We start from the raw sequence: 23,679 nt of genomic DNA, 5'->3' as shown, positions 1-23,679 counted from the left end.
GACACGAAGTAGACAGCCACAGGTCGGGGATGACTGCGTGACTGTCTGCTTCATGGCTATAGAAAGGACCAGAGACCTGGCTCCTGCTTCCAGTCCTGATCTGCTGTTATTATGCAATGGATTTCTGCTGAGGGCCTGGCTGTGGTGGCCAGTGGTGTGGCTTATAGGACAGGTACCCACTGAGGGCAGGAGCTGCATTTTTTTCTCCCCACCAGGACAGGGCAGTCATTTCACGTGGAGCCTGTGAGTTTTGGTGAACTGGGGGACTTCTGGTTGCCTAGGTCTCTCCAGGGGTGCTGAGGAACTCAGTGGTTGGTGGCTCTGGGTGCTGAGTCATGTAACTCTTGGAGTTAGTGGTGGCTGGGGGAGGGAGGGTGACCAAGGCAGGAAGTGGGCTGCTATGTCCAGGGCGGGCTGCCTCTATGACCTCCTGGGCCTCCGGGGCTCTTCCCAGAGTTAGTGACCTGGCTCATTCATTAAACCACAAGTCCAAGGGCACCACCATTCCCAGGGCGGCTCGACTCGCCGACTTCCAGCCTTCCCGCCTCCCTGGGGAAGCTGTGTCTCCCTGCTTTGGTCCAATTTTCCATGTGGGATTTCCGGAGACACCAAATGGGTCATGTGATAGGAGACATGGTTCGGGAACTTCGTACATTTCTAAAATTCCTGACCCTATTTTCAGATGCCTGCTCCCCTGTGCATACCCATCCCCAGGCGTACCCTTTTATTATGAGCAATATCCTCCTTTCCAGTGGAGAATAAGAAACATTAGCAGATGCATGAATCAGAGTTCCAGTGGGTTGGGAATCATCTCTTAATTTGAGAAGGTCTTTCTGCTAGACTATGTATGGTTAAGGCTTGCCTGAGGGGTTCTGGTGGGACATGCACAGTTTTTGTAATAAGAAGACACTGAGGAAACTCAAGCACTCTGTTCTGGGTTGGGGATCATGTATTGTCCGTTTACTTACAGCAAGGGGCTGCCCTGGCCTGTCCATCAGGGAACTTGGGAATGACCTTGCCTCAGGCTGTCTCAGGAAAAGTCATGTTACAGCTCTGTTTCTGGGGACCACAGTAATGCATGGGCACATGCCAGCTCTGGGATTTTCATTCTTAGTCACTTAGAGAGGGGAAATACAGGCTAGATAGCCCTGAAAAACTGGCACCAAGAAACGGTTGGTCATGGGGGACAGGGCCTCAGGCTATGAACAGGGAGTGTACCCGGGGATACTGGGGTTCTAGGAGGAGACAGGGCCAATGCTGAGAACTAGAGGAGGTGGGACTCAGAAAGAAGAGGGGACCCAGATAAATGCCCAGCACTACAGTTGTGAGCCAAGATCACACCTTTGAACAATCAGAAAAAGATGTCAGAGCACAGCCCTGAGGCAGAGTGCAGGCTTGGTGGGCAATGGCTGGGCTGGATTTCAGCCTTCTGTGTGCCCCTCCTGCTGGGCCCTTATGCAATGAAGGCATGACCTGAACAACCTTTGCGCTATGGCCCAGAGCCCAGGAACAGAAGTGCTAATGTGTGTGTGTGGGAGCTGGAGCTTCCTGGATCAAGGACTGGGTCTCCTCTCCCCTCTATGTCCTTCTGCTGTCCCTACTAGGGGAGTCTCTCCTCTCTGGGGCCACAGTGTGGGGGCTGTGAGGCCAGCATGGAGGGGTTAGCTGCTATAGCCTGGGGCCTTATTAATGGAGCACTGAGTGCGGCCAGGGTGCCCTCCTTCCCTCTGTGGAGGTGCCCTGGAGACAGCTGATTAAGCAGGTTGGCACGATGTCTGCAGTGATTTATGGGCTACCCAGAAGCTTCTGCCTGGAGAGCTGGGCTGCTGTATTATTCATGGAGGAGAGCTGTAAATCTGCCCCTGGAACTGGCTCCAGCTCTGCCCTGGAAGATGAGGACGGAGGGATGGGTGGGGAAGGAGGGGCAAGGTGCTCAGAGTGCGGGGTAGTTCTGAACAGGCATCTGACCCCTACTTGTTGGTCTGGCATGTATTTACCCTTGGTAGTCATCTTGTCTGTTTCCTTGCATTTCAGAGGTGATACTCTATGCCTGCCTTTGGTGACGCTGGTCCAGTAATTCTCTTGTCTAACCTGGATAACTTTTGCTAGCTGAAGCCCAGGGTTCCTGCCTGAGGCAGTTCTTAACAGGAATTTAAAATATCAGATCACATTTCTCTAGAACAAATTGGGCAGTGGGGTTCTCCATTCAAAAAGCTGTACGAGTCTTACTTCTGTCTGTCCTTACTTCTGTCTTACTTCTGTCTGTCCTTACTTTTCTCTCACTCACTAATATCTTTGTGTGAGAAAATGTAGGGCAAGACATAGCCTTGAGCATGAGAGGAACCATTAGTGCAGTTAGCTTCTTGAACTTGAGCTTGCATCAGAATCACCTGTAAGGGTTGTCAAACATTGATTTCTGGGCCCTGACCCCAGTGTTTCTAAATCAGGAAGTCCTGAGTGAGGCATTTCTAGCAAGTATTGATGATGCTGCTGACCCAGAGGTCACACCTTGAGAACCACTACCTTAGTGTAATTTAACCCAGTTTTGTTGTGCTGACATCATTTAATGAGGGCAGGAACCATCAGTAAAATAAGCAGTCATTGAATTCATTAATTAATTCATTCAATAAATGCTGACTAACACCTACTAAAAACACAGATATGAAAATCCAGCTCATAGTTCAGCAGAGACGAGAAAGACATGTGAGCAGATTGGGCATTTGCTAAGTTGAATCAAGTGATTCAATATACTCAGCCTCTGTTGAAGGCTTATAAATACCTTCACTATCCGCTGCTGTGATCTAAATAAATAGAGAAGCCGTAGTAGCATGGTGCTTTCTTTTCCAAGGCTGAATGGAGAGCCACCTAGAGATTACATGGGCTGGGATTTGGTCAAGTTTGAAGGTACTACTGTCCTAAAAAGGAGATGTTCTTGCAGACGGGGAGATGAGGGAGTCTTCATCATAGAGGAGGTGAGACTTGAAGGATGAATTTGGGAATGAGGGGAAACTGGTAAGTGTGGCTATCCATGGTAGAATAATCTCTTCAATTTCACAAGTGTGACTGTCCACAGCTGAAACTGAAAGACCTTTCCTCTGACCATCCTGGTCCCAGGTCTTCAGTTTCTCATGGTTTCTCCCCTGTGTTTCCTCCTGGGACTTGTAGGCAACAAATATGCTTGTCTCAAAGATTTCTAAGTGCAAACATAGTAACAAGTGAAGGTGGTCTGGACAGTGTCTGAGACTGGGTTGGGGGAGAGAATGAATAAGGAAGAGGTTTTGTGACAGAGCAGAGATGAGTTACAAGGAACTATAATAGGGATGCCTGGTTGGGAAAGGGAAGAGGGCATGGGGTAAGGAGCAGAATAGCAGGATATTTAGATCCTATAGCAGGAAGTCCTGTTAAGACCTCTTGAGACTGTATCCCATTCCCATCCTATTGCTCAGAAGGAAGCATTTTCTTTAGTTATTTATTTAAAGATTTTATTTATTTGACAGACAGATCACAAATAGGCAAAGAGCCAGGCAGAGAGAGAGAGAGGGGAAGCAGGCTCCCTGCTGAGTGGAAAGCCCGATACGGACCTTGATCCCAGGACTGGAGATCATGACCAGAGTCAAAGGTAGAATCTCAACCCATTGAGCCACCCAGGCGCCCCAGAAGGAAGCATTTTAAACTATTTTAGTATTTCTTTTGGTATTTCTATTTATATCTCTAGCTAAAATGAATGCATTGCTTTCTCTTTATCCATTAACTTCAGATATTGACTTTCTATCATGATAGATGAAAATATAAACTCACTTATACACACTTCTGTACACCCCCCATTCTCCTAATGTCATCATATCTAGATTCTTAGTAAAAATAATTTTCAGAGTTTTCATCATTGTGGCTATAAATTTTGCTTACTGTTGACACAAATGGTGTCTAATTACAACAGTCTAATTACATATTGTTTGTTGTATAACTTTTAGCTTTTCTTGGAGTTAATAATTGCCTCTGATTTTCATTTATTTTCTTTTCTTTGAATGGCCTACTAAGTAATTTCACACTTTTTCATAGCTCTACAAAATACCTCTCAGTTGCAATTTTCTGATTGGTTAAGCCTGCCATATAACTTACCACTTTCATTTTCTCTCCCCTGGAGTCCTGTCTTCTTGCACACTGAGATCTGTGGCTCTATCCGGACTCACTTCTGTCTCTGGCTGTTGCACAGCCTCATCTTGCCCCTTCCTCTCTCTAACATCCTGGCATTGCCTTTGTCCTTCTCTTACGTTTATTCCTGGTTGGTTTGACTCCATGTCATGTCTGCCTGTTTCTTGATTTACTCCCTTGGCTTTGGTTGTGCCAAACCTCCAATAGCTTCCCATGAAACAGTACAACAGAATTAAATGTTAGGAGATTCTGAATGTCTGAAATGGTTTTATTCTACCCACAAACTAGATTGAATATAGGTGGAGAATTGTCAGGTGAAAATAATCCCCCCTCATAACTTCTAGCTTCTAGTGTTGCTGTTGAAGAGCCCATGCCATTCTTATTCTCAGCCCTTTGTTTGGGCTATCTTTTCTCTTTAAAATCTTTCAGATATTTAACTCTGGTATGTTAAAGTTTGATGATATTGGGTCTTAGTGTGGATTTAAAAAATTGAATTTCAATCTAGAGACCCATGATCTTTAATTCTGGTGTGGAAGAACTAGCTAGCTAGGGACGATAAACCTAAAGAATTGTAAGCAATAAGATACTCATTGGCTTAAGCCACTAAATTTTGAAGTGGTTGCTATGTAGCAATAAATAACCAGAACAGTGGGAGGAGAGAGCATAGGTCTATACTGCATGATTCAATCTGCAGATTTTTTTATTCAATGCCCTATATTAGCTGGCTCCTTACCTCTACTCTCTCTGCACTTAGATTCAAGAGCTTCTATAGTTTGGACATTTATTGGCCTAAATTTAACTACCTGTATTGGCTCCAACATTCAAATTGTAGCATTCAAGATCTCTACTCCAATACAGGTCAAGCCTAAAATTTGGCACTATGATGACTTATAACTTTTTGATCCAATATCCTGATTCTAGCTAAAACACCTTTTTAAAAAAAAAAAAAAAGGTTTTTATTTATTTATTTGTTTGTTTGTTTATTTTTGCCCTGCAAATTCTAGCCACTTCAGCAGCAATAAGTTCCAATATCACTTTCTTCCACTCTTTAACATTTTTCCTCTCTGCCAGGCAGAAAGATAAGATATTTATCTTCTTCAGAGATCACAATCTTGTATTATGTGTTGCCTAATACCCCCCAAAACACTTGCTTTATGACTTTGCTCCAGTTTTAAAGTTATTTATAAAACAAAAGTAAGTCTGATACTCGTTATTGCATTACTTCTAAACAATATATCTTTTGAACTTACATTTTCATCAGAATCTTAGAGTCACATTAGCTTACTTTAATTTATGAAAAATGCTCACAAAATAACCTATTTGACAAAATGAGTTATTATCAAACCATCAGTAAATCATATTTACTTTATTCCAGATTAAAAGCTCAACTTTATTTTTTTTTTAATTTTTAAATTTTTTTTCAGCGTAACAGTATTCATTGTTTTTTGCACCATACCCAGTGCTCCATGCAATCTGTGCCCTCTCCAATACCCACCACCTGGTTCCCCCAACCTCCCACCCCCGCCCCTTCAAAAACCTCAGATTGTTTTTCAGAGTCCATAGTCTCTCATGGTTCACCTCCCCTTCCAATTTCCCTCAAACACCTTTTTCATCAAGCTTGCTCCTCTCCCTAACCTAGGACATTTCCTTTCTAATCCTTTTCTTCATAGTCCACCTGCATCTTTTGAGAAAATGGAATTAAAATTCCCTCTGCACAATGTCTTCCTAGACTTACTTCCACTGGTGCAGTTCCTCCAGCAGATGTAATACAGAAGTCTACTGGACACTGGTTCCTGACTGCTGATGGTTTTAATGGAGACAGGGTTTGCAGGCTCTGATGAGGCCTGTATGCTTTTCCCTTGAAAAGTCTGAGAAAAATCTAGAAAGAGATGAAAATGTGTAACATCACTGAAAACCAAGGCTGATGATGATATTATCAGATTATTAGAGGAATTCTTATTAAAGACAATACTGTTAAAGCTGTATCACAAAAGGAGAAACAAATGGCACACTTGTGTTCCTTTTGACATAAAGCAGAACATTTCTTTCCTCCTCCTCTGATTGCCCCAAGACATTCTGATACCAAATGAAAAAACTATAAACCATCCCAGTACTGTGTGAGTGCACCTTATTTTGCCTTCCCGCTAACATTTCTACATTCATTTGGGGAGTGAAACTGCCACAAAACAGCAGGGCAGTATAGGCTGACCTCAATGACAGTGCTTTGCATTCCAGGAGGCGTAGGACCCTCATACATAGCCCCATACTATGGGTAGGACAGAGCCTTAATAGACCTGGAACTAAGCATGCTGGGAATCAGTTTCCAAGTTCTAGGAAGCCATGAAGTAGGGGTATGACAAGACTCGGCCACACTATGACAGTACCATATTAAAAGAAAGCCTGGGATCCAGACCTTGGGAGTTGGGCTGAGGTCTCTATAAAATATATAACCCTCAAAAGCCCTAATGTTATAGCTTTGTGAAGGGGATTCAACTGATTCCCAATAAACAGTGGGAGCACCGAGGGAAATCTACACATTTTGTTTGATGCTAAATGGAATCTTGATATGTCTCTTTTATTTTGAAGATGAATAAAAAGGGAAAACACTCAACTTGATCTATTAAAAAAAGATGAACTGTGGAACATGAGAAAGGAAACTTTATCTTGATGACTCAGATGTGCAGAGAGTAACAAGAGTTCAATTTTAGAAAATTGTTTGGAACCCTCACTTAGTTGAAAAAAAAATGTGGCCTCTGAACAGCTAAAGGAAATCATAAGGGCAGAGAAGACCACAATGAAATAAGATGAGATGAAAAGATGCCAAAGTGAGGTGAAAAAGAACTAGGTAAGATGTTAGAGTGTGTCAAGTTACCTACAGCTATGAAATGAACTGTGTTAAAACCTAGTGAGCTAAATCACACCATTTCATTCTTCACAATTCTGTGGGAAGGAATTAGAGCAGGGTGATTTGATCAACTCTTCTGCTCCATCTGGTGTGGGGTCTGCCTAGGCGTGGTAGCATTTAGTTGAGAGGTGGCTGGAGTTGGAATGTTCAAGATGACTTCACTTCTCACATATGGCACCTGGTGGCTGAAGAATTGTGGGACCCTCCCTCTCTTTCTCATGTGGCTTGAGATTCTTTATATGGCAGCTAGATCTCCTAAGTGAGAAAGTGGAAGCTGCCAACCTTCTTTAGACTGAGGATTGGAAGTCCTATAGTATCACTTCTGATATATTCTGTTGGTTAAATCAGGTCACAAGATCAGCCTGGGTTAAAGGGAAGAGAAAAATTCTCCACCTCTTGATGGGAGGGGATGCGTGTGCATACAGGGTTAGGAGGAATAATTCACAGTCGTTTTTGTCGTCAATCTACCTGGGAATTGTAGTTTCAAAATAAGGATGGAAAAGAAACTTAAAAAGAAAATTTAGGGGCGCCTGGGTGACTCAGTGGGTTAAGCCTCTGCCTTCGGCTCAGGTCATGATCCCAAGGTCCTGGGATCGAGTCCCGCATCGGGCTCTCTGCTCAGCAGGGAGTCTGTTTCCTCCTCTCTCTCTGCCTGCCTCTTTGCCTACTTGTGACCTCTGTCAAATAAATAAATAAAGTCTTTAAAAAAAAAAAAAAGAAAATTTAACATCCATACCAAAGGAGGTGAGGAGCAGAACTGACACTATGGAAAACTGGCATAGTGGTGTGGAACACAAATTTGCATAGTCCCAGAAGGTCTGAGTGGATATAGAGATGGAAATAATGAATGAGAGACAGAGGACAAAGATGCAAGGTCCTAATGGAAATTCCTTTCTATGCTTGTAGAATTTCCCATGTGAGGTATCTTGGTGGTAGAACTGTCCCACACATTGAATCTGAAAAGGCCAGAGTTTCATTTCCTCAGGTTTATTGCTAAGGTGCTGGCATGTGATGTGTGCTAGCCAGTCAGGAACATGCATCTGGGACTTTGAAAAGGAAGCTTGCAGCACAAAGATGAAAGGACTAAGGAGAATTTTCTTGGAGGGTGGCAGGCACTGGGTTCAGGACAGCACAAGCCGCAGTGTCCAGGGTCCAAGGCTAGAGCGGTAATGCTGTGAGGAGCTCCCAGGGTTTGGTGGTAGCATCCTGGAGTCCTCACTGGGTGTGTTCTGTGGTGCAACTTGGTTGTCATTCTGGTTGCTCTTGAGCCTCCCTGTAGGCTGCCCGTTTTCGGAGCTTGAGTCTCTATATATACGTGTGTGTGTGTGTGTGTGTGTGTGTGTGTGTATACACACACACACACACACACACATATATATAAATTTTTTTGGTAAGATTCCCAGGATCTGTTTAATAAATTCTTTTCACTGCTAATTCAGCCAGAGTTAGTTTGGGTTGCTTGAAATTAAGATCCCTGACTTGTACAAGGATATGAACAAAGACTAACAGGTATTGCTATGGGAGAAAAACCAGGGTAACTGGAAGAGGCAATAATCAGTCAAAACAAATTTTCTTTTTCTTCTTAGAAATCAAAAGGGAAAAAAAAAAAAAAAAGAAATCAAAAGGGAATCCAAGTATGTGTCCAGAAGTGTTTTTCTATATTTTGAGCAAGATGGTTTTAAAAAGAGATCTCATCTGGACATATCATGGACATAATTATATTTCATAAGAAAAAATATTAATAGGAATCAAGAAGTGAAAGAAATAGATTATCCACAAGTTAGAAGGACTTCAGACTTTTTATCTGCAACACTAACTGCCAAAAGAAAAGATAACAATGTTTCCATTTTTTTAGTTTTGTGGGTAAAAGTCTGGGATCCACATTTTTTCTTTAAAAAGAATTATTTGAAGATGTTTAGCCTGAAACTCAGTGAGTGATTCTCACACTTCATTCTTCTTCCTCAAAATTGTTTTAGCTATTCTAGGGCCTTTGTCTTCCACACAAATTTCAGAATAAAAGAAATCTTACTGGGATTTTGATAGGAATTGCATTAAATCTATAAATCATTTGAATAGGACAGAAATCTTTATTAAGTTGAGGCAGCTAATCCATGAACACAGTATGTCTTTACCTTTATTTAGACTTTCCTTGATTTATATCATCAGCATTTTGTAAATTTTAGCATATAGATACTATACACACCTGTTTTGGTAGATGAATATCTAAGTATTTAATTTTCATTGGAGTTATTATAAGTGGCATCATGTTTTACATTTCAGTTTCCATATGTTCATTGTTAGTGTGTTGACCTGCAATTGATTAGTATGTTGACTCTGTAACTTATACCCTTACTGAACTCATATATTATAGTTTTTTAGTAGATTCCATGTGATTTTCTACATAGACAATCATGTCATCTGAAAATACAGTTTTATTTTTAAACTATATGCCTTTTATTCCTTTTTCTTGCCTTATTATAGGGGCTAGGGCTTCTAGTACTATGCTGAATAAAAGCAGTGAGGGCAGACATTCTTGCCTATTCTTGATCCGAAGGAAAAGCTTTCAGTCTTTTACCATTAAGTCTGATGTTAGCTGTAGGTTTTTAAATAGATGCTCTTTATCAAGTTGAGGTAATTCTTCCCTGTTCCTAATTTGCTAAGATTTTTTGTCATGAGTGGGTATTGGATTTGTCAAATGATTTATCATGGAGTTACATATAAAACATAAAACTATAAAACTTTTAGGAAAAATATAGAAGATCTTGAATTCTGGATGTAAGCAAAGAATTCTTAAATTTGACACCAATCTATGATCCATACCAAATAAAATAAAGATAAATTGGACCTGGGGTGCCTGGGTGGCTCAGTTGTTAAGAGTCTGCCTTCAGCTCAGGTCATGATCCCAGGTCTTGGGATCGAGCCCCTCATTGGGCTCCCTGCTTGGCAGGAAGCCTTCTTCTCCCTCTCTCACTCCCACTGTTTGTATTCCCTCTCTTGCTGTCTCTCTCTCTGTGTCAAATAAATAAAAATTTTAAAAAAGATAAATTAGACCTTATCAAAATTGAAAGCTTTTTCCCTGTGAGGGTTCATATGAAGGGGGTAAGACAAGCCATAATATTTGCAAGTCACATATTCGACAAAATGACTGGTATCTAGAATATGTAAAGAACTCTCAAAACTTAATGATTGTTTAAAAAGTCCCATTGGAAAATGGGGAAAAGACATAAACAGATATGTCGCTCTCTGCCCGCAAGAAAGACTCGGAGACTCACGTAGCGGCGAACCTTCTTCTTTAATCGCTTTTTTTCTTCCTCCCCCCCTTTACCCTCGGCGCATGCGTTTTTATACAGGCAGTGTTACCCAATCACAATGCAGTGCTCATGCACCTCCCTGCGAGAGTGGACCTAAATGAACAGCCAATCATATTCAGTCCCTTACGGCTCTTAGAGTAGGCCTCCTGTACTGGCTCCCGACACAGATATTTCACATAAAGAGAATAGACAGATGGCAAATAAGCTCCTGAAAAGATGTTCAGCATTATTAGCTTCTTTATTCATCATAACCCCAAACTGGAAACAATCCAGATATTCTTCAGCAGGTTAAACCAACTGTGGTATATCCACACCATGGAATACGACTCAACAATAAAAAGTAACCAACTATTAACACATGTAAAAATGTGTATGAATTGCCAGAGAATCATGGTGAAAAAAGCCAATCTCAAAAGGTCACATATTATATGAATCCATTTATATAACTTTCTTGAAATGACAAATACGGGAATGGAGAGCAGATTAATGGTTGCCAGATGCCAGAGATGGGGTCTAAGGGTGATGGAGTGGAAGCAGGAGTGGCGATAAAAGAGCAGCACGAGAGATCCTTGTGACGAGGAACTGTTCTTTAGTTACTGTGGAAGTGGATACAAGAAATTACACGTATGATAAAATTCTACAGAATCAAAACACAAACACACACACACACACACATGCACAAATACAAGTAGAACTGGGAAAATCTGAATAGGATGGGTGAATTGAATCAATGTCAATATTCTGATTGTAACTACAGTTTTGCAAAACATAACTTTGCAGGAAACCTGGTAAAGAATACATGAAGTCTCCTTATGACCTCCAAATACATGTGAATCTATAATTGTCTCAAAAAGTGTAATAAAAAAAAGAAACAATCATTTGCATTAGTCAGAAGCCAAACAGAGATGCCTACCATAACCATTATTTGTTGATATTGTTATAGAAGTTTTAGTTAATACAATTATTTAGGCAACTGAAAAAAGAAACAAGAAATAGGAAAAGAAATTATCATAATTTGCATATAATTTTTTTTTTTTTTTTTTTACTTTGAAAACCCTAGGGAACAACAGAAGACAGTTCATAGGGAAACCAGTCACAAATTGAACTCACTTAACAAAGTCTTATAGAATAGCAATAGCTAGTTAAGAAAACAAAGATTTCCCTGGCATGAACTATTGAAAACTGTGCTGGACCCATAGGAGTAAAACCATAAAACATTACTGAAAGGCATAAAAGAGGTCTTTAATAAATGGGAGGTTAGGCTTCTTGTTGGGAAGATTCAATATGTAAAAATGTAATTTCACCACAATTTAATTATACCTTCAATAAAATTCTGATAAACATCTCCATGAAAGTTTTTCAGAACTTAAAGAGAATACAAAGTTCATTTGGAAAACTAAATGGGGGAGAAGTACTTCATTATTACGCTAAACACTAAACACTCAATGCAAGAAACTAAAAAAAAAAAAAAAAAAGAGAGAGAGAGAAGAGAAAAAAAACCAAAGGAAATAAGGAAAAAAGGAGTAATAAAGCAATTAATTACACAAAGAGAAATAGAATTGATAAATATAATCAAGAGCTCTTTCTTTGAAAAAAGTAATAAACACATTCTGCCTGATACTGCTCATCATAATAAATCCTGAAAGAAATAAAGTGTAAGAAAAAATAAAGAAATAAAGAAAAAACTAAATAAAGAAAAAATAAATCTGTAATTCGATTTTTTAAAAATATTTTATTTATTTATTTGAGAGAGAGCGAGCACAAGAAGGTGGAGGGGCAGAAGGAGAGGGAGAAGCAGACTCCCCACTGAGCAGAGAGCCCAATGCAGGGCTCCAACCCAGGACTCTGGGATCATGACCTGAGCCAAAGGCAGGTGCTTAACCAACTGAGTCACCCAGGGGCCCCTGTTTTTATGTTGGAAATAATATAATTATGCATATTTTAAAAATTAATTTGTTCAGCTGAGTTCTCACTAACAGGTTTTTCAATTTCTCTAGCTTTGTAATATATTTAATTAGCATAGTAGTTATACTTTAACTTCTGAAGTGATTGAGTCCAGAGTTCAAATACAGGCTCCTGATATTTAGTACTTCTGTAATGATGGGAAACTTTGTTAATGTCTCTCAGATGCATGTAATAGTACTTCCCTAAATTTTTGGAAGGAGTGAATAGAACCCACAATGCATATGAAATACTTAGCTTTGTGCTAAGTACAGTATAAGCACTCGATAGATGCTATGTTTTTAGTGTCCAATGAGGCAACATCTGAAGGTTTTAAAGACTGTCCTATTGAGACCACACTGACTTATATATTTATTCAAGGCAGAAAAACATCTTTACAAAATCCCATCTTCTTATCCAGAAACAGTCCCTGTCTCTCCTCTTACTCAAGTCTTTTTCTGTGTCCTCCTGTGAAAAATATTCGACATTCCCTCAATAGATACACATCACTAGCATCAAACCTCTAGGTACTGTGTAGTCTTTGTTGATATTTGGTTGGCTTTTCAAGCCAGATATTGTTGATTTATGGGAAAGTTACTGATTTTGGAGTATTTATTCTCGATGAACAGGTACAAAAAAAGTTTTTTGCTTTTTCCTTTCCAACATTTCTTCTTCTTCTTTTTTTTTAAAGATTTTATTTATTTATTTGACAGAGAGAGAGAGATCACAAGTAGGCAGAGAGGCAGACAGAGAGAGAGAGAGAAGGATGCAGGCCCCCTGCTGAGAAGAGAGCCCAATGCGGGACTTGATCCCAGGACCCTGGAATCATGACCTGAGCTGAAGGTAGGGGCTTAACCCACTGATCCACCCAGGCGCCCTTATTCTTTTTTCAGTAGTGATTTATTGACATCAATGAAATAACCCAATGTGGATAAGCTTGACTTTGATTCTGTTACTTGCAACCAAAAGAGTGCTGACTGATTATGCCTTAGAAAAGACTGAATTAAAAAAAAATCCATTTGATGTCAGCTGCAATCTCCACATATCTCCTTATATCTACTCACTTAAAGTGAAGAGATTTCCTAATGTTTACCCACCCCTGCATTCCTGCAGTTCAGTCTGCTTGATGATGCATTACTCTTGAAATATATTGCTGAATTCAGCTTATTTACTTTGTGAAGCTTTGATTTTAGTCAGGTTTGATATCAGAGTTTTGATAGGTTTGAAAATGATTTGAAATATTACCCACATTTTTCTCTGGTCTTAAAACAGTTTATATAGTCCAGTAATGATCTATTCCCTCAGTCTGAAATACTTCTGGGCCCATCACCTTTCGGCAGGTAAATCTCTAAGGTTTCTTAATTTATTTCAAGCTTATTTCTTTATCCTTTTTGTCTCTTTTTGGAATCAAGTTTGATATTCTCTCTTGCCTTCTTCCCTCCTTTATAATTTTTCTTCCTCCCTTCTTAAATACCAGGAGCAACTTGGTAGATCTGGATAAGATAGTGGTTCACACATGGTAGGCAATGCCCATGGCTTTAACTTGGGGTGTCAGAGTTCAAACAGGCAAGCCTGCATGCAGTAGTGGTGGTAGGGAAAGGAAACTAGTTATGGGGGTGGGGGGTGATTCAATAAGTAAGTATATTAAGAATAATGAGAGTCAGGTCCTTACTGTCAGTGACGGGAAAAAAAAACTAGAGTGAATCCTAGAATTCAGTAGAATGGTACTGAATTGGAATTGGAGGTATGGGTGAACTCATAATTTTCAACATGGAGCACAGATATAGCTAGCAATAAATGCATGTATTTTGTGTGTGTGGGAGGTTTGGTTTTCTGTTGCTGTGTAAGAAAGGACCCCCAAACTTAGTGCCTTAAAACAATAGGACATATTTATTATTTCATAATTTCTGTATATCAAGAATCTAGGAGTGACTTAGCTGAGTGCCTCTGTCTCAAGGTCTCACAAGGCTGCCCTCAAACTGTGGATGGGGCTGTAGTCTCATCTGAAGGTTGTATTAGAGAAAGATCTGTTTCCATTCTCACTCATGTGGTTGTTGGCAGGTCTCACTTCCTTGTGGGCTGTTGGCTGGAGGTGCCCTCAATGCCTTGCTATATGGACCTCTCCATAGGGCAGCTTACAGCATATAGCAGGCTTCCTTCAAAGTGAGTAAGAGAGAATATTTAAGATAGAAGCCACAGTCTTCTTATAACCTGAACTTCAATGTGACATAAACCTAAACTTGAATTCGAACTTTTGTCAAATTCTGTTTGTTAGAGGGGAGTCGGAAATGTCCACTTCACTTTTGAGAGGACAAGGTTACATAAGTATTTGAATATTAGGAGATGGGGATCATTTTGGGGGCAATCCTGGGGCTGCCTACCACAGATAGATGATGATAGATGACAGAAAGATAGATAGATAGATAGTTAAATAGGTAAATTGATAGATGATTGACTGGTAGGGATTGATATTTTTCGCCTTTGAGCCCTGAGAAATCTTAAGAGCAATGAACTCATCTCCTGTCTAGATCTTTGTTTTTTACGTATCTTTCTCCACTAAAAGGACTTGAAGAAATGGTGGATTCCCGGACTGGGGCAGAAAAAGTACAAGATGAGCCTGGAACATCCTGTTGTTCAAGAAAGTAAAGATGTGCTCAAGGAATAATGAGTACAGATCAAGGGGGACATAGAGACCAGATTGAAGAGGTAATACTAGCCAATCTGGGATAATCTGACAAAATAGAAGAGAACTGTAACAGATTTTTACCATGGAATGAAATAGGAATCAGGAGTCCACAGTGGTAAAATAAATAAATAAATATGTAAGTGGAGAAGAGAGAAAAACCTTTCCTTAAAAGTAGAATGTCAACCAATGTAGAAGGGATGAAGGAATTTGAAAATCATCATTTGGCAACCATTGTGGTAATAAGTGATGCAGCTAAGAACCATCAGTGAATATTACAAGGGTAGAAGAGAAGCTAGTTATGTAGTCTCAAAATACTTTTCCATAAAATAATTATTGATTACAAAGGGCTTTGGAAGAAGAATCCTTCATAGAAGACACTCTCTTAATTCAATAACCAAGGTCAAAATGAAATCATGCTACCCATGATAGAATGCAATGAAGAACCATAGTGTGTGATATTTTTGTTCAAGATATGTAACATGAGGGTGCTTGGGTGGCTCAGGCAGTTAAGCATCTGCTTTCAGCTCAGGCTCAGGTCATGACTCTGGGGTCCTGGGATGGAGCCCAGCATCCGGCTCCCTGCTCAGTGGGGAGCCTGCTTCTTCCTGTCCCTCTGCCCCTCCCCCTGCTTGTGTTCCTGTGTGCGGGCATGCTCTCTCTCCCTCTCAAATAAATAAATAAAATCATAAGGAAAAAAATGTAACATGAGGAAATACCAGACAAACCCAAATTGAGGGCCATTCAACAAAATAGCTGACTTGTATCCTCAAATATATCAAGATCAAGAGAGTGTTACAGAACAAAAATCCAGTGGGTACATTTGAAGATCTAATTGGCTTAAGTGATTGGTGAAATCACTTAAGTGATTTGTGAGTCCAGCAGTACCTCATCTAGCAAATAGGAAGATGATCTGAGGAGATGTACAAAATGGAAGGTTTTTATATTCAGGAGGGTGGAGTAAGGGAGTTAATGGCAAAAGAGAAGGAAGAGTTGTTCTAGGCCAGGATATGGATTTTTGGAGGCTTGGGAGGGGGGGTGGTTGGTGGTGGTAGGGGGATGATAGGGTTTGTATCCTACAAATGGCTGGCCAGGAAATTTCAGAACAACTGTTAAAATGTCACATTCCCCAGGATAAGTTGAAACTTTAAGTCTCAGTTTGCCATCACAGGGGGCAAATGACTCCATATTGAGCTTGTTGTTCCCTTTTTAATAAGAGTAAAGAAAAGACTGAGGTATGGCTCCATATCAAGGGGAATTGACAACTCAATGCAACATGTGATTCCAGATTGAAGCTGCTTGCTTATGGAGATTGTGGAAATAGTTGGCAAAACTTGAATGTGGTCTGTGGATTGAATGGCAGAATTGTATCGATATTGTCCTGGTTCCAATGGCTGTATTGAGATTATGTGGGAAGATGTCCATACTTTAAGGAAATACACACTCAAGTATTGAGGGGTATAGGAACATCCTGTGGGCCAATTATTCCCACATGGTTTAGCGGGGAAAGTTCTTAGTGTTGTTTTAGCAAACTTTCTTTAGTTCTGAAATTATTTCTACATAAAAGGAGAAAAAGAAAGGAGACCCAATTGGATGAAGAATATGATCCCAACTATGTCAAATAAACAAACTTGCCAATTAAAAAAAAAAGAGAGAGAGATAGAAGAGAGAAAAAATCAGTTATCTTAGTATCAGTTTGTGTGTATTATTTTCTCTTAATTTGAAATTCTCCTCTGTGGTGGTTGTATGCCTTTCTCCTCCACTATATTGTGTGTCTGTGGCCATGATGCCTTTTCTCCTTGATTTGCCCTGCTAGAGGAAACGTGTTATGACTAAGAGCACGAGTTCTGGGCATGGACCGATCTGGGACCCAACACTTAACTCCCAACACCTCAGTTTTCCCATCTATGAAATGGGGATATCTGTACTTCCTAGCACATGGGGTTATCCTGAGATGAATGTGTAAATGTCAAAGTGTTTAGCATAATCCTTGACCATTAACTGAATGCCCAATCAGTAGTCTTTATTAGTATCCTAATTATAGTCTTCTCAAAGATCCAGCTCTTAAATTTCTCAGATCTATAGTTTTTTTTTTTTAATAATTTTTAATTTATTTCCCTCATATTCACTATCTTCAAATTCTTCCTCTGGCTTTTCATAGCTTCACTTTTTTACTCTTTTAAGAACTTTGCTTTTGTCTTGCATACTTGTTTTATTTAATACTGTTTAATGAGAAAAACAAAACTATATGTATTCTATTCTTTAGAGCTTTGTGTTTTCTCTTTGGTATAGCTCCTCATTGTTTCTTAAACAATCATTAATTATGTTTTCAATGTTCTCTTTGACTCTCCAGCTATTAAGACAAGTTTCCCAGCTCTCCAGAGTGGCTTCATTTTGTTTCTTTGTTTCTCTTGTGCTATTAACTTCTACTTTTGTTGCATTGTGGTTTGAATTTGTGCATAGTACTATTTCTGCTTTTGAGGTTTTAATGAGATTTTCTTTGCGGCCTAAGATACCAAATTTGTAACTCTTCTTTGGCCATTTGAGATGAGTATGTATTTTCTGTTTCTAGAGAACACATTCTCATATAGCTCTGTTAAATCAAAATTTTAATAATAGACTTGAACTCTTCTCTATTCTCATGAAATTTCTGTCTACTTGGTCTCTCAGAAATGATAAGGCATATTAATCCTTCTGTTATCACTGTGGTTTTGTTCAATTACTCCTTAATTGCTAGCATTTTGGCCTTGTACATTTAACGCAATATTCAGTGCACACAGAGTTCATGGTTCTTATATTCTCATTAGTTTCTACAATTTGCCAATATAGGATTCCCTTCTCTCCTCCCCCACCCCAAGGTAGTTTAGTGCTTTTTTGCTATGAATTCTGCATTGACTGATGTGAATATTGTTTTCTTTTTGTTTGTCATTGGGTAATGTACACCAAGTAGATTGTCCATCCTTCTCCTGGAAGGTGGTCCACTTTGTGGGGAGTTCTTAAGATCTTGTCCCCAGCCACATTTGTTTGCTCCAGAAATGGGCAGCTGATGCAGGCAGGGCCAAGCAGAATCCTCCCTAAGTGTTGGGACTTGGGACACACACTTGGTTGTTGCCTGTGCCATGGCCATCTTCCTATGGGTAAACTGGAAAACAGGGAGTAGATCATTGCAAATGGTGAAAAGAAAGTAGACCCAGTCCTGAGAGATGGGGGAGTCCCCAGCATGGTGGTCCCAGTGTTATTTTAGTCCTGGCTCTGGAGTCAGGATATTTGATCATTTGTCTCATATGATGATAGCATTTTGTCCTCTTTATGCTTCCTTATATTTTCCTTTCTCATATTGCCATTTGCTCAGGTTTGCTTTGCAAGTTTATATTTAGAAATCAGAAAGTCACATTCCCATTTCTAGCCTACTCCTGATGCCTTTAATGACACACACACACAAACAGACACATGTACACACATACATCCTATATATATACTATTGCCTTATCAACCTCAAAAAAACACATAGTATGTATTTATTTCCCCTGTGTATGATAATTTCATACTTTTAAAATTTCCTCCCTACTTCTCACCTCCTATTTTTCTTGATATAAAAAATTAATATTAGTATTATGAATTTATTTCTTACATGTATGTATACTTTCTCTTATAGTAATTATTTTGGACATATATGTACCTTCTCTTTCAGTAATTATTTTGGACATTATATTTGGATGTCAATAATGCTAATATTGAATTTTTATAAATTAACTTTGAGTTCTATTAATTTTCTTATTCATTTCTTGCTCAGCTGGAATATGCTTTGAACAAATTTTTCTGCATGTTTGAGTGTGTGGTATACATTCAAATGCTTAAAGGTTTGAAAAATGTCTTTTAATTGACCTCACAAATAAATCAAAGCTTTTTTTTTTTTTTTTGTCTTGAATGGAGTCTTTTTCTCTTGGAAATTTGTTGATATTATTATACTTATCATATTTTGTTTGCATTTAGGTTTGTGAAGGAGAAGACTAATTTCAGTTCATTCATCTTTACCCTGACATGTAAGTTTTTTCCCCTCAAATACTTAAAGGTTTTGAAACTTTATCCCTGACATTCTAAAAATTCACTGGGCAAGATTTAAATATGGTTCTTCTTACATCTGTAGTGCTTGGTTGTCCATGGGACCTTCTACCTCTAAGATTAAAGATATTGTTCATTTCTCACATTTCCCTACCCAATTCATCTTCTCCTCTTTCTCCTGGAATAGCGATGGGGAAGTTGTTTTGAAATGTAGGCTTTTGGTGCAGCCACTCTGGAAAACGGTACAGAGATTCCTCAAAAAGATGAAAATAGAGCTATCCTATGACCCAGCAATCGCATTACTGGGTATTTACACTAAAGATACAAATGTAGTGATTCGAAGGTGCAACCGCACCCCAGTGTTCTTAGCATATGTGTCCACAATAGCCAAACTATGGAAAGAACTTGGATGTCCATCAACAAATGAATGGATAAAGATGTGAAGTTGTGGTATGTGTATATATATATATGTATATATATATATATATAATATAATATATATACACAACATGTATATATATATTTAATGGAATACTCATATATATATGTTGTGTATATATACATTTTGTGTATATTTTATATATATATATAATGGAATACTACTCAACCATCAAAAATGAAATCTTGCCATTTGCAGTGACATGAATGGAACATGGAACTAGGGGATATTATGCTAAGCAAAATAAATAATAGAAATGCAATTCTCATATGATCTCAGTCATATGTGGAATTTAAGAAACAAAAAGGATCATAAAGGGAAGAGAGGAAAAATAAAGTAAGATGAAACCAGAGAGGGAGATAAATTATAAGAGACTCTTAATCATAGGAAACAAACTGAGGGTTGCTGGAAAGGGGAAATGGTAGAGGGATGAGGTGATGGACATTAAGAAGGGCCAATGATGTAATGAGCAGTGGGTGTTGCATAAGACTTGATGAATCACAGACCTCTATCTCTGAAACCAACAATACATTATATGTTAATTAATTGGATTTAAATAAAAATAAGAAAGAAATGTAGGCTTTGTTATTATTCCAGTATGGAGAGGCCACAGATCAGGAGGTGACTGGCATTGAAAGGATAGTTTGTGACTCATAGTTCCCTAGAGGAAGGAGCCCACCACACTGCATGGGGTCACGTGGAGAAGCACCAGGGTCAGTCAGGAGGCAGAGGGCGTGAGAGGAAAGCATGGGCAAGAGCCTTCATTATGGTTTCTGTAAAAAGGAATGGGCATAGTAAGCAGGCTTAGGATTGCCTAGTTTGGATAATTTCAGCAGTCTCTGGGGCCAAAGGGCTGATTGATTGTCTTATAGTTGGCCTGGGGTGGTTAGGGCAGGTAGGTAAAAGAGGTAGTTGGGCCTGGGCTCAGGATTGGTTGACTTGCTCAGGAAATATGCTTGCAGGTGAGTCCTTTCCTGTCTCTATGCACTGGCCAGCCCTGGGAGAGGCAGTCTCTTTGGGGACAGCAGGGTCCCAGCTATCAAAACATCAGGAAATACAGAAAATGGAAAGGCATGATGAATACAGAAGTAGCTCCCAGAAGCCTCCAAATAACTAACTATAGTTATGTTTGCTTGATTGCTTTGTAACAATATAATACTATTAGTATAACAGATTATGTTTTTTCCCAGTCATATTAGAGGGTTTTTTTCCCCCAAGCAACCACTTTTTTATTTCATTGTTCCTTTCTATTTTTGTTATTTATTTTTCTTTTATTATTTTTGGCTTTTATCTTTATTATTTCCTTTTCTTCTTCTTTCTTGGTTTGCTTCATTATCCTATTTCAACTTCTTTTTTTTTTTAAGAATTTATTTATTTATTTGACAGACAGAGATCACAAGTAGGCAGAGAGGCAGGCAGAGAGAAAGGGGGAAGTAGGTGTGGCAGTCAGAACATGTGGTCTCTTTCATATTGAGTCTTTGCAATTTGATGAGACTAGTTTTACCAGGCAGTTCAGAATGAGTATTACAAATGGCCCATGCATGCTTGAATGATACGTGTTTTCTGCTTATTGGATGCCAAGTACTATATGGCTGTATTATAGCAAATGTATCATTTTATTGTTCGAATACTTGTATTCAGTTATTTTATAATCTGAGCAATTGTTGACTGCATAATCTATTCATTTTTGAGAGAGTGACCCATTCTGATTGTGGATTCATCAATGTCTCCTTTCAATACTGCCAATCACATGTTTTGAGTTTGTTTTGTTAGTTGTATACAAAGTATTACTGTTATTTCACTTTAATGGATACTTCTTTTTAAGACTAAGAAGTGTTTGTCATTTCCATAAAGTTAAGGTTTTCTTCTACAAAATAATATTTCATCAGTTCCCTTTTGATTAGCATTGGGTATGTGTGTTGCATAACCTTACTGCCAATATGTCTGTCTTAACTTTAGATATTTCTTTCATAAATATGATATATGTGAATTAAAGGGAAAAACCTAAAATTTTATCTTTTTTTAAAAGATTCATTCATGGGACGCCTGGGTGGCTCAGTTGGTTAAGCAGCTGCCTTCGGCTCAGGTCATGATCCCAGCGTCCTGGGATCGAGTCCCACATCGGGCTCCTTGCTCCACAGGGAGCCTGCTTCTCCCTCTGCTCTGCCTTCCACTCTGTCTGCCTGTGCTCGCTCTCTCTCTGACAAATAAATAAATAAAATCTTTAAAAAAAAAAAAGATTCATTCATTTATTTGAGAGAGTGCATGCCTATGAGCAGTGAGGGAGGGGCAGAGAGAGAGAGAGAGAATCTCAGATAGACTCCATGCTGAGCGTGGAGCCTGATGCAGGACTTGACCTCCTGACCCTGAGATTACCACCTGAATCAAAACCAAGAGTCGGACTTCCAACCGACTCTTCCCCCCAGGCATCCCCATAAAAATTTATCTTCTTTCTTTTCATTTTCTTTTCTTTTCAGTGTTCCAGAATTCATTGTTTATGCACCACACCCAGTGTTCCGTGTAATACATGCCCTCCATAATACCCACCACCAGGCTCACCCAACCCCCTCACCCCACCCCCCAAAATCCTCAGTTTGTTTCTCAGAGTCCATAGTCTTTCATGGTTTGTCTCCCCCAATAAAGGCCTCACACACTCAAATTCATTTATTTTGAGTATCAATATATTTGAAATTACTTCTGCAATATCATTTTTGTTTCTATTTACCACACTTTATTTTGCTTCCTCATCCCCCCCATCCCTACTTTCTGTTGAATCCATTTTTTGTGTTCTTTTTTTTTTTTGCTAATATTTGGCAATGACACATCCTATTTCTATCTTTTGGGTGGCTAATCTCATTTCAGGGTTCATCTCTCCTGGGGGTGTTCTGTTGTGTGCCCTTCCCCGCAGGCTGGTTTTGTGGTTGCCTAAACTCCAGCTCCTTGGGCTATGTCATTGTGGACAAGGTGTTCATGGGAGCAACTTTGTCTGCATGTCTTCTCCATGTGGATGGAGGAGTTCTGAACTTTCTGCCTACACAGGGAACATGACCAGGGCTCAGTTTCTTTCTTGGGCTGCATCTCAGTTTCTGGTCTGGGATAAACAGTGTGTGTCCAGACACCTCCCCGATGTGGGCAGTCAATCCAGCCTTCCGGGGTGGGCCAGCTGGAAGCTCAGGGATCCCTGGCTTCACCCAGGAGCCCTGTCCAGTCACAGTGACTTGTCACTGTTCCTATTATTCGCTGCATTTCAGTTTCTGCTTATCACTTGGTTTCCTTCTCCATTATTTGCCTGTGAATATCTTCCTTTCTTTATTCTCTTTAACATGGTTCTATGCATACCTACTAAATAAACAAACATATCTGTCATTCCTCTATGCAGAGATGGAGGTGAGAGGCTGGCCTCCTGACCTGAGAGTCCCATATTAATTGCTCACAGATACATTAGACTGAAGCTGAATGACAGTTCTTGTTGGAACACTTCTGGGTAAAAATCCCCTCTGTGAATATTCAGGAAGGGGGTTCCTATCCTCCTCAAGCAACCCTAAGGCTCCATATTCTTCATTTCTCCTATGTCTTCCCAGTTGGCTCTGGGCTCTCGAATGGGACCCCGCCACCCTTACTGCCCATGCTTCCAACCTCACAGGCCTGGACTGGGAAGTCCAGCAACTTCTCCAGAAATACCCACAGGCAGTTTGAAGGTCCGAAATGGCAACCCAGAAATGCAACAGCAGAAACAGAAGGGCACTGATACAGAGGGATAGGAGTAAGGCTAAGGAAGAGCTTTTCCCGAGGTGGTTTCTGGGCTGTTCTGGACCATGAACAAATGTGTTCAGACCTTTGCCCAAGTCAGCGCTGGGCTGACTCTAGAGCTGCAGGCTGGGAGGCTGCCCAGGCTCTGGAACCTCCTGTCTGTCTGTGGGCTCTGGCCTCAGGATGCTGAGGACTTGGTGCTGCAGCTGACCAGAATTCTAGGGTGTAGCCTAGGCCCCTGGCACACGTTTTCCCAACCCTCTTCCTGCCCTCTTGAGTGAAACAAATTCACTCAAGAATTTGAGTGCTTGTTGACACTCTTGGAGCCTCTGCTTCTGGCCCACTCAGGAGAGCACGCAAATCTTAAATATCATTTATTAAGCTTCATTATGGGCTTCATGGCAGAGAGATCTATGCTAAAGACTGTGTCTTCTGT

At 39.8% G+C, this 23,679-nt stretch overlaps 1 long non-coding RNA gene across 1 annotated transcript in view; it reads left to right on the top strand.

The window, feature by feature from the left end:
- Positions 1-19,061, top strand: part of LOC309871225 — a 54,055-nt gene extending 34,994 nt beyond the window's left edge. The window contains exon 4 of the long non-coding RNA XR_014315087.1: positions 18,986-19,061. This is a non-coding gene — a long non-coding RNA (uncharacterized lncRNA). The remainder of the gene's footprint in view (positions 1-18,985) is intronic.
- The last annotated feature ends 4,618 nt before the right edge of the window (positions 19,062-23,679 follow it).

This window comes from Mustela nivalis (assembly GCF_964662115.1).
Source record: "Mustela nivalis genome assembly, chromosome: 8".
NCBI classification, from domain to species: domain Eukaryota; kingdom Metazoa; phylum Chordata; class Mammalia; order Carnivora; family Mustelidae; genus Mustela; species Mustela nivalis.
This window is presented reverse-complemented; position numbering and strand designations above follow the sequence as displayed.